Source organism: Silene latifolia, chromosome 1 (genome assembly GCF_048544455.1).
Source record: "Silene latifolia isolate original U9 population chromosome 1, ASM4854445v1, whole genome shotgun sequence".
NCBI lineage: Eukaryota > Viridiplantae > Streptophyta > Magnoliopsida > Caryophyllales > Caryophyllaceae > Silene > Silene latifolia.
This window is the reverse complement of record NC_133526.1, coordinates 19,967,418-19,979,460: the sequence shown is the minus strand read 5'-3', so window position 1 is coordinate 19,979,460 and position 12,043 is coordinate 19,967,418.

The following is a 12,043-nucleotide window of genomic DNA, read 5'->3' as shown; positions in this document are numbered from 1 at the left end:
GGTTTGTGGGTTCTTTGCTGGTCCTCATGGTGTTGGTCGGGTCTTTCGTTCTTTTCGGTTGGGCGAGTCTGAGTGCTGGTCGATTTAATGTGTGATTCGAGGTTTGGAGTTGGCTTGAGTTGGGTTTCCGGTGGGGTTGGATGGATCGGAGGTGGTGGTTATTTTAAAATTTATGTCTTCTCTCTCGTCTTGCTTTTATTATCTAATAATTTCCGTCAGTTGGAGTTTTTATGTTTGTTTATGTAATAATAAGCTAAGTCAAATATCTGGGTTGGGGTGATGCGGTCTCGGTGTCTATGTGGGTTCGTACTAGTCTTTGCATGCTGGATTTCTCAGTCCGTTCGTCTTATGATCTAAGGGTGCCTTTTCTAAGGTGTAGGAGATTTCTCTCCGCCGAGGGCAGACTTCGTCGTCTTGCCTTTCCTCTTTTATTTCTACGTTCTTTTCGCAAGAGCGTAAGTACATCTTGTTTTGGTCACTCTGCCGCTTGTATGTACCGACGATATTTGGAGGTCTTCCGTGCTAGTGATGATGCTACCAACGCTCGTGACCAAGTTTCCGCCTTTTCACTTTATGCTTATGTCGTGCCAGTTTGTCTTAGTGTTGTAATTTTATTTCCAGAAAACTTTAATGTAGTCTTTAGTTTTGGCTTTGTATCGCTAGATTTGCTACTCGGGCTTCTAGCGTTATTTAGTCAAGTAGCTTGTTACGTTATGTAATTTTGGGAATGCTATAAGCCTTCCTTTTTCACTCTGACAAAAAAAAAAAAAAAATTCCTCCCAAATCACCATCGTTAGACTCCTCAAATTCTTGTATTTGTTCATATTTCAATTCTAAAGTTGTTGAATTATAATATGAAAATTAAAAGCCACTTCGTATTACACGAGTTGCGACCCTCTATCCCACTTTATGAAATGAGACACAAAATGAGATAGGGGATTTGCATTGTTATTACATAGTGCTGATTATGAAATGGGACACATTATTTATTCGTGGTGTACCATGCTTCCATTTATTTTAAGAGTCTCCTAAATCTATTGTTAAAAAATCTTACGAAAAATTGCTTTTTAACTAATTTTAGGTAGTAGCAAATTCGACTATGGATTTCCACGTACAATTCCATTTATATTAGCCACACCGCTTTCTTCGTCGATAAGAATAGTAAAGAGTAGAAGACACTTATGAGCCGGCATTTGGAATTAGGATGATTTAATTTTAGAAAGGAAGGCAAAAGTCACTATCTTCAAAATACGTACTTTACAAAGGGTGTGCATCTTTTTTTGTTCACAAATTCTTATTTCAGACCGTCATATCCGTCTGAAATGGTCAGACGGATACCATTTTCTCTCACAAAAAACCCATTTAGGGTGTGAGTGGGAAAGCACATGAGGGTGTCCCACCACCCATGTGCTTCTCACTTGTGAGAGATCTTATTGCGGTCTGAAATAAGACGGTCTGAAGCAAGACGGACCGTTTTTTTGTAACGAAATATCATATAAACTCCTATTGCTAGTTTGCTACCAAAAAGTGGCAGCGGAGTGAAAGTGGCAAGAGATCGGATAGTCTTATCTAAAATGGAGGTATCCGTTTTTAGTTAGTCTTGCTGAAGACGGGTCGGAGCAAGTGACGGGTAATACCACTCACAAAATGGATAGGGGGACAAGATGGGGGCACCCCCATGTGCTTCCCTCTCTCCTCTATTTGGGTCATTTGTGAGAGGAAATGGTATCCGTCACTCCAAAGTGACGGATACGTGCCGTCTTCAATGAGATTTTGTGATCTGTCTTAAGGTTTAAGCCGGGTCAAATATCATACTAAATAGGTATGTAAGATAATGTTTTGCTTTTCTTGATGTTATGAAACGAATGTAGATGAAGAGAAGTTTTTCTTATTGATATTATGTGTATATTGTACGTGAGATAAACATACTATTTATAGGGATATGTGAAGAGTAACTTATACAATATTTAGAGTACTTATTCAATGTGTAATGTAGAATGTTTATGGCAAATGTGGTAACAGACATTCATAAACACTGTATGTTATAACACTCCCCCTTGAATGTTCGTTAGGAGTAATATTGTCTTATAATGCGCATATGAAGTTGCCTCATTAAAAACCTTACCTTTCTTCTGAAGTTCGTGAGTGAAAAAGAATTTTGGCGAGATGTGTTTTGTTCTGTCACCTTTGACATACCCTTCTTTTAACTGTGCAATACAAGATGCATTATCTTCATATAAAATTGTAGGTACATCTTTCTTGGAAGATAAACCACTATCTTGTCGTATATGTTGAATTAAAGATCTTAGCCACACACATTCACGACTAGCTTCATGAATTGCTAAAATTTCCGAATGATTAGAAGATGTAGCTGTAATAGTTTGTTTCACTGAACGTCAAGAAATAGTGGTAGCATCACATATATAAAAACATATCCAGTTTGTGATCGAGCACTATTAGGATCTGATAAATAACCTGCATCTGCAAAACCAACTAAACCATCTTTGTTTAGCTTAGAAAAGAACAAACCCATATCTTCCATACCTTGAAGGTAACGAAGCACATGTTTAATCCCATTCCAATGCCTTCGGGTTGGACATGAACTAAGGAGACTCGATCGAGCACCCTACAGGCAGACTCCTGTTTCGTAACTCAAAACATACTTACTCGACAGAGTAAGCCCCACTCGATAGAGTACCCATAGACTCATAAAACCGTAGTATTACATCCTTCTCGGCTTTGACCTTTGGAAAACCCGTAAGAATGTCGATTTCCTCAATAGAAAGAGCTCCGTCCTCAATGATTTTCCAACATTGATAATCGATACTTTTGATATAGTGCTCCATTTTGAGCTTCCACCATCCAAAATTCTCACCGGTGAAGACCGGGATCTTGGAGTGTTTTGAGGAATCCATATCCCAAGAATCAAACTCTAAGGCGGTTAGCCTTGATCAAGAGCACGAGGCTCTGATACCAATTGAAAAGTTTAGGATTCTAAGTACCTAAGAGGAGGAGGGGGTGAATTAGGTACTATTTTAAAATTTCAACTTAGTCTTTATTGTTTTAAAGTAAGTTGATTAAGAATATGAAGAACAGATGAATACATCAAATAAATTGAATGATTAAAAGTGTATCACGAAAACCTAAGGAGATTGTTGAAGTTTGGGAGCGACAGTTGTTCTGACTGTTACTTGTTTGTCTTAGCAAGTGAAACAAATGCTACAGACCAGAAGTAACAGTATTCAGAATTGTTGCTAGTTAAAACGTAAATGAAGAACAATTAAATAAATTGCAGCGGAATTAAAAGCGAAGAGAGCTCAACACAACGATTTTTGAATTGGTTCGGCCAACACTCTAAGGGCCTACGTCCAATCTTCTTTTTATTGATTAGTTAAGTGATCTACTCCGAATACTTAAAACCCTTACAACCAAAAGGGCCAACAACCTACTCCGGTTGCAACACAAGTTCCAAGACTACTCCGTCTAGGAACTCGACACTCTAACTAGAATGTTTACAAGACCTAGTTTTCTCAAAATGATTCTTTAAACCAATTGAGAAAGACAACTTATTGGTTCAAACGATTCTAGATAAGAGAGTACAATACTATGAAGCAACAGTGGTAATGACCGTGACTCTTGAAGACTTAGAAGATTTTTGCAAAGAGAAAAGCTTTGAGTTCTTAAAACTGATTTTGCAACACACTTTGATTTCTTAGGTAAAAGTCTTGCTTTAAAAGTGAAGAGAGGTGTTCTTTTTATAGAGGAAGCAAACAAGAAGAAGCAAGCTAGGGTTTGAAGTCGAGACTTTTGGGCATGTGACAAAAATTATTGACCTTCCCAAACTAGCACTAAAAGGGCTTCCTTCTAAGAAGCACAAAAGAGAAAAGAAGGCTTGTAATCATCCTTAAAAGGTCTTTGTATTTTTCATAAACAAAGTGAAGAAAACATTCACAATAGGACAACTCTTGAGCATAGAAGGAAAGAGCCAAGCTTTATTTCACAAAAGCCAAAGGAAAGTTTTAGCATAAATGAGAAAAACTTTTTGAAGTGCAAATTACAATATCTTTTCAAAGACCATCCCTTCATATTTTGCAAAAGATTAATCTTAAAACCTTATTTCAAAATCGAGGCAAGAAACTGCCATTTCAAATAAAAGAAAGGATTTCGAAATTATAATATTTTTCAAGAGTTACAGACCGAAGTAACAGTCAAGCATACTCTTACTAGTGAATGTAACAGTAGGCTTGATTGTTACTATTGCACGTATTCTACTCTTTCACCTTTACAATAGTTAGCACAAACAACTCTAAATCTTGGGTCGCAAACGATCGTAGATTCTTGATTAAGACTTGCAATTGATCGATTAATCCTGAAATGGGAAATTAAGAAAATACAAGTTAAATGAACATGTCATCATCAATTAAGTGAACCCAACACAACCCTTGACCAATTCTAATCATTATATATATAAAAAAAGACCCCTTTTCAGTTGATGTGACAGCATGAGGTTTCAGAAAAATGGTTTTCAAGCTCTCACATTAAATGGGTAATATGGTCCAAATAATTGTATAGCTTATTTGTTCAGTACAAAATAAGGAGTAAAATAGTAAAGTACATTTCCAACAATTTACCATTTCTCAATACTATACCATAATAATTAATACTTCTCCTCTTTTCCCAACTCATATGACATTCTTGACAGAGAAATTACTAGGTAACATATTTTTCTCACAAATATCAATACATTGCTGACTGATCAAATTACTCCATAACACTCTTATCAATACACTCCATACCACAATAATTAATACTTCTCCTTTTTGTACAGTTTATCAATTGAAGTTATTAATCTTATTGGGTTTTGCGTTGTTTTGTTGGTTTCCGATTAATTTACTATCATTTTGATGTTAATTTGCAGGAAAGCGTTATTAATTTGAATAATTAGAATTATGTGGAGGTGATTATTTACTAAATATACACATTTGTGTGGCATTATGTTCATGATCATGCGATCTATTATATTCTTGGATTTCGATTGTGCCGGCGAATATGGCATCGTATGGTTTCAGGCAGTTACCGGCGAGTCTTTGACGCCAAGGTTTTTACCCACGTAAGAATTGTTGTCTTGCTTAAATGTAACTGGACGGAGCATACGTCCCTCGATGAGCACGTGTACTACTTTATGTTTGCGCAAGTGGCCAGAGCAGGGTAAGATGACATTTTTCCCAATCTACTGTATCAATTATGGTAACAGCCACGGTCTAGGGAACCAAATGCCCAGGTAAATAATAGTATATACATGTTTTGTCTCGATGTTGTTAAGGAGGACGCTACCCACTCCAGATTCGTCTACTGTGATCAGTGGAGCACCGCAGCGTCCTCGGTGTGTTGAGTTGGCCGAGTTGTCATGTATCTTTTATTTTCTTTCAAAAATCAACCACTAACCATACATGACTTCTCTTACGAGATAACTCAGCCGGGTTAGTGAGCGCGAATAGTGACGTCAATGACCAGAACGGGACGTCAAAAGCGCGTAGGTGAGACTACTCGGCGGATGGCTGGTGAAGAATGCGGTCGGAGAAGGTTGGTGGTTGGCGCGGATGTAAAGTTTTTGGCTATCAAAAGCTTCGAAGAAGGGTCTGAAGTTAAATTCGTTTACAAGTTAAATAAGAGACGATTTTAAAAAAAATGTAAATAATTAACTTTATTTTTGGTATTTTTAAAAAAATAAACTGTAAATAATTAATTTTATGTTACTTTATGTTTGCGAATTTCAGAGGAGAATTCATGTAGTCCTGAGAAATGAGAATGCATGTCTGATGGTTGCCCCATGAACATGAGTACATGGAAAATAAAAAAAAGATTCATTGAAAGTTGGAAAGTCACTTAACAATAACTTAAGTAATGGCTCTTGGTACACTGTTAACTTGGTTTTTTTTCCCTATATAAATTTCCTTCTTTCTTTATCTTTGTTACTCCGTATTATGCCCTACTTGGCTGCTAATCTTTCCAAATTCCATAATAATGGAATTAAAAAAAAAAGATCAAATAATATATTGATTGAAATATTAATAAAAAGGAAGTAAAATTAGAGGGTATAACAATTAATCACTCCCTAACAAGAATACCAATTAAGGGGAGTAAATTACCAGAAAATAGTAATTTTATCTCCTCTTGGACAAGAAATTAAAATGATGACAGCTTGGGTAAAATGGGAAAGAGCTCAAAGAACATGACCGTTTGAAACAAAAAATCGTAATCCACTATATTAGCCATCATCTCTTCTTAATTTAAGACCGTTTGAAACATCTCATTTAGTTAGATGTGACGAGCTTTTTTCTAATCTATAACCATTCTGCATTTGTTTTATCTATCTTATTTTACCTGTTTTAAATTTAAACCAAATATATCCGACATGTTGTGCATTTTTTTTAAAGGGAGATGTTTGTAATAAGCCAAGCAGTGAAGCAGATTTAAAATACATTCTCACCGGAGATTTTTACTCAGGTGAGTTTGGGTCATTTTTATAAGAAAAGTATAAAAGTTGAACTATTAGTTTTAGCCGTGAAGATTGAGTTATTTTTGAAATAATAAATAAAACTTTGGTTGTTTTTGTTAAATTTGACTAAAAAAATAATTATAGATATCCCGTGTAAATTATTTTTCACAAATTTGTGAGATAAAATTTATTTAAAAATATTAACACAATCCCGTAAATTTTCACGGATGTTACACTAGTTGCGTTTTAATACAGTAGTGCTAGATCACAATTCTGTATCCAAAATCGCTACCATGATACGAGTATACTATTCTATTGCGGATGTAGAGAACAGAGATAACGCAAATCATACATTCAGAAGCTTTCTGAGGTCACAACTGAGATACACGAGAATACATACACCGTACGTATTTATTAAGAAATATCAATATAAATAGCAAAATTTCTAATCCAAAACATAACATGTGACATTCAAAACAAGTAAACAACTACTGACGGCTAACACAATAAAGATGAGTAAATAATCTTACTGTTTTCTCAAAAGAAAGAGTTAAACTAAATTGATAATGAACTGAAATGGTAAGAGTTCAAAAGAAAATTTAACAAGAGTTGCAAACTAATTGAAAAATGCGGGTTACAAAACTAGTTCGGGTATTGAGAGGCATTCGACAAGTATGCCTTAGAAACATCTTAATCTTAAATTTATATGGTGTGACTTTTTAAGGGCTTTATCAGTCGTGTTTGTGTATCGCACAAAACAAACTTCCCCTCTCCCCAAAGATGCATATAAATCAATCAATTTCTCATTGTTCGGGTGTATACCTAAATTCGAGACACAAGTGTCCTCATGTGGGTTGATATCAAAGGATGGTATGTTCACATTTGTAGTGCATGAACCATCAAATTAAAAGTCGTTTCCCATATCAAAGGTACTTGATTTGGGTCCAATTTCCAGACTTTCAACGGGAATTCAATATCGCTCCATGTTTCTTGTAGCTCAATATGGTACGATATTCCTTGTTAGGGTTATGCATGATGAACAATTGTCCCGAAGACTCGCACAAAAAACCGTCAACTGGGTGTGGCAATGACGGGAGAACCTTAGCCTCAATGGTAGTAGTTTCAGTCGTCTCGTCCACATCAAACGGATTAAACGCAGCGAAATATAACTCATGGTAAAGGTAGATGATGCCGTTACAAATAACGGCCTGAAATGTAGTATTATAAAAAACACTGTTTTGATGAGCTGCTGGGCGTTCATGTTTGATAGATACAGTAAGATTAAATTTCTTCCATTCACCAATCTCGGAACAATAAACCAATAATATATGGACAGGTGTCATTGACTTGTTTTGATATATCAACCCAACCCTAAATTTGTAATCTTGGGTGTAGTCATAAGGTTTTTGGCATACTAAACCAACCCAATTATCAATAGCCCATTGGTTGAAAATAGCCGGGCATGGTGGCAGAGCAACCCATTGCTTGGTTAGTGGATTGATAATGTAATAATTCCGATCGCATCCATAACGGGTCTCATCATGACTCACCTGAGCGGAACGCAATACTAAGTGCTTGAAAGTTGCTTCAATAACGAAAGCACAAGGTAGGAATCCCAACGAAAATTTTGGAGATCCAAACACGGATTCAATGGTGCTACTATTAAGCACACTGTATTGCTTCATACCTTCCCTCCTACTTGTAATAAAAGTCCATGGTGGTTCGTTGTCGTCATCACCTTCTTGGAGAAGTGAGACGCAAATTTAGGGTCGGAGATTAAAGAATACCAACGTTTGTTTACAAGCTTGCAGGCTACTAAAGGTGCACACGGAGTAGGTCCATGAGAAGATAGTCTGAATAATATTTGAGTTAATATATTATCATCCAAAACGTCGATTGTTGTTTAATTACCACCACCGTTCATCTTTTGTCTTTTTTAATTTGAAGCGAATATAAGGCAGATGAATAGGAATAGTATTGACGGTACATAATAATAAATATTAAGGATATTAAAACCGTAAACGATAAATCCGCTACTACTAGCTCAAATCCCACGTGACCTATTCTCTTGTGATTTAGTTATGCTTAGCCTTTGTATTTAGTTAAGCTTAGTCAAAGTCTTAGTTTGTATATCCTAGTTTATAGTTCTGTTAACTTAATTATAGGAATTAGTTTAAGCTAGGTTAACCCTAATTCTTAGTATATATATATATATATATATATATATATATATATATATATATATATATATATCAATGTATCTAATCAGTAATATTCACCTTAATCAATACTATTCTTATCTTATACTTTACATGGTATCACGAGTCTAATACGATCTTCACGATCAAACTACCCGTGTCTTCTTCTCGCTTAGTGCATCAATCTCTCGTTCTCCGATCAACCATGTCGAACAACCAACTCCAAATCGTCAACACCGCTGAACCCAACCGACGCCTAACCCTTGTCACCTTCGCTAACTGTATTCAATTGAAAGACACCATTACCTTTCGACAATGGAGGTTTCAAGTTCGTGCTATCATGAACGGACTTGAGCTCTTCTCGTACCTTGATGGTACAATTGTTGCACCATCAAAAACCGTCACCGTCGATCCCGTCCCACCCGCCACTGAGCCTACCATCACTGCCAACCCAGCCTACTCTACTTGGTATAGGCAAGATCAGTTAATCCTTGGTGCTCTAACCGGCACTTTATCTCCTCCTATAGCCACCCTTATTGTCAACGATACCACCTCCAATCCCGCCTGGTCGACCCTCAACCGTACCTTCGCCAATTCCTCTCGTGGTCACCGTCTCCAAATTAAGGACCGCCTTGAGAATATTTCTCACACCGATAATATGACTATCACCGAGTACATGACTGCCATCAAAGCATGTACTGACGATCTAGCCCAATTAGAACACCCAATGGATGTCGACGACATCACAAACAAAATTTTAAACGGTTTAAACTATGCCAAATATGGTTCAGTTATTGAAGCTGTTCGCGCTCGGGATATGTCAATTTCTTTTGAATTACTTCATGAGAAATTGATTCAACAAGAGTTACGCCTCAAAAACGCACCCACCATCGACACCTCTACCTTTACTCCCTCTGCCCATGCTGCGAATTATCGACCCAACTACACCAATAACCGTCATAACTACAACACCCACAGTCACTCTCAAACCCGTCAGCCTTATCCGTCCAAACAAACCTACACTGACAACTCCCAAACCACCTATTCTAAGCCCTACAAAGGTCGTTGTCACTTTTGTGACGAAGTTGGTCATGTAGCTTCCGACTGTCGCGACTTCCAAGCCAAATACCCCAATGTCGTGTTCCCAACCCGTCAACGCCGTAGACCACAACCCCAAGCCCACACCGCCACCCACCCCTCCAACCAGCCACCATCCTCTTGGACCGTGGACAGTGGTGCCTCGCACCACATAACCGATGATTTGAACATCTTGTCTGAAGAGTCTATCACACCCGAAATACTCGAGGAGGGGGGGAGGGGGGGGGGGGGGTGAATTGAGTATTTAAAAATTATGCCTACTTTTTATTTTATATCAAGGTAATTAATTACTTAAAGTTTATTGATTAAACTTTAACTAATTAACTAATTGATTATGAACGTAATGAAATGAAAGATGCAAGGACACACGATATTTGAAGTGGTTCAGCTTCACACGTCGAAGCCTACGTCCACTATTCTCGATTAATAATTTTAGTACCTTACTCCGGATTACAAAATTATCAACCCAACTCGTATAGTTAACTCTAACTATAACTCGATTTGAATATCACTAGATATTCGATTTAACTATCTTAAGTTACTAAGAAAGCACTTGATTGTTCTTCTAAGTGTTCACACAATTGAACGAGTAAGAAACAATATGAAGTACTATTATCTTATGACGTAATCTTAAGAAAGATAAGCAATTTAAAGAGCACGACTTTTCGCAATATTTTCAAAAACAAAACAATAAGACAATTAAGAATTAAACTCAAATATGTTTTGCAAAGATTGTTGTATTTCGAAAAGCTTACATAAATAAGGAATGATCAATTGTATTTATAGTAGAAGAGGGAACTAGGGTTTGCACAAAACCCTAGGATGCCGTGAGATAGGCGGCAAAGGCTACAAGAGATAAATCTTTATCTCTTTCCTAATTTAATCCAAGATATTATAGTTTAGGTAAATAAGATAAAAGTAAATCTTATTTGTTATCTAAAACTATATCTTTAAGATGTTAGGATAAGTAAACAAATCAAATCATATATTATAAAGATAGGAAAATATCTTATGTAAATATAAGCTAGATTTGATTAGATAGTTTACTTAAGCACAACAACCTCACACGCCGCAACGGTTTGTAGCTCATGGCTGAAACCCTAGGCCCGTGTCTATCTTGGATAAAAACCTATCTTCATAGATTAGGGTTAGGTTAAATAGACTAGCAAACCCTAGGTAGCATGACGACCCATAAGTCGTTTTACTAACCAATAGAGATATGCAAGTCATCCATTATAACAACCCATAACTCAACTCTACTATATACACAAATGATTTCGAAATATGTTTAAAAGAATTTTATCCTTTGAAAAATGATTTTAAAACTATTAAAATCGTGCCATTAAAATGCTACCTAAAGTTATAGTAGAAACAGCTATAACTTTAAGTTTGGTTAGTAAAGTTATAGGTGAAATAGCTATAACTTTACTTTCCCAATACTCTTATCTTAAGATACCGTCATTAGATGAAGACCTATACTAACTAATCTTCCTGGAGATCTTCAGTAAAGGATCTTCTCTTTATCTTGACCAAAAGCTCTTCATCTTGAGCTTTGTTAAAGACTTGATCTAGCCTTTTACTTGAATGATCATCATACTTGAAACTTGTTACAGTTGCTTATGATACTTTAAGAACCCTCAATGTTATAGCTCAAGCCGCTATAACATGACTTGAATGATGCTTCACAAATCTTCAATGTTATAGCTAAAAGAGCTATAACATTACTTGCTAAACTTGTAAACCTAAGTTAATCTAACAAAGACTAAACAAACGATTACAAGCAAGAGTATATATATACAACAAAGCACACACTTGTCATTATCAAAACTTAATCATATATCTATATGATCCAACAAATTCCCCCTTTTTGATGATGACAAGTCTCTTAAGATTTGTGACTAAGTGTAAGTTCCCCCTCAACATAATACTATAAAAAGTCATAGACAGTTGAACGCAAGAACAATCACTTATATACAAAGTATAGCATCTAAGGACCTTAAGAGATTAAAGATTCCGACAAGGAGCAAGCTTAGACAAATACTTAAGTCACGAAGATTTCTTCCCCCTCTTGACATCATCGAAAAGACGAGAAAAGACATAAAATAACTAGAATAATATTAGGCGAGACACGTATTAAGCATGCAAGGAAATATTAGAAAACGAGAAAGTAATCTACATTAACATGCCAAATAGAAAATAAGTGTACTACAAATCAAACTAGTCTAATAGCCAACTGAGCCGAATAAGA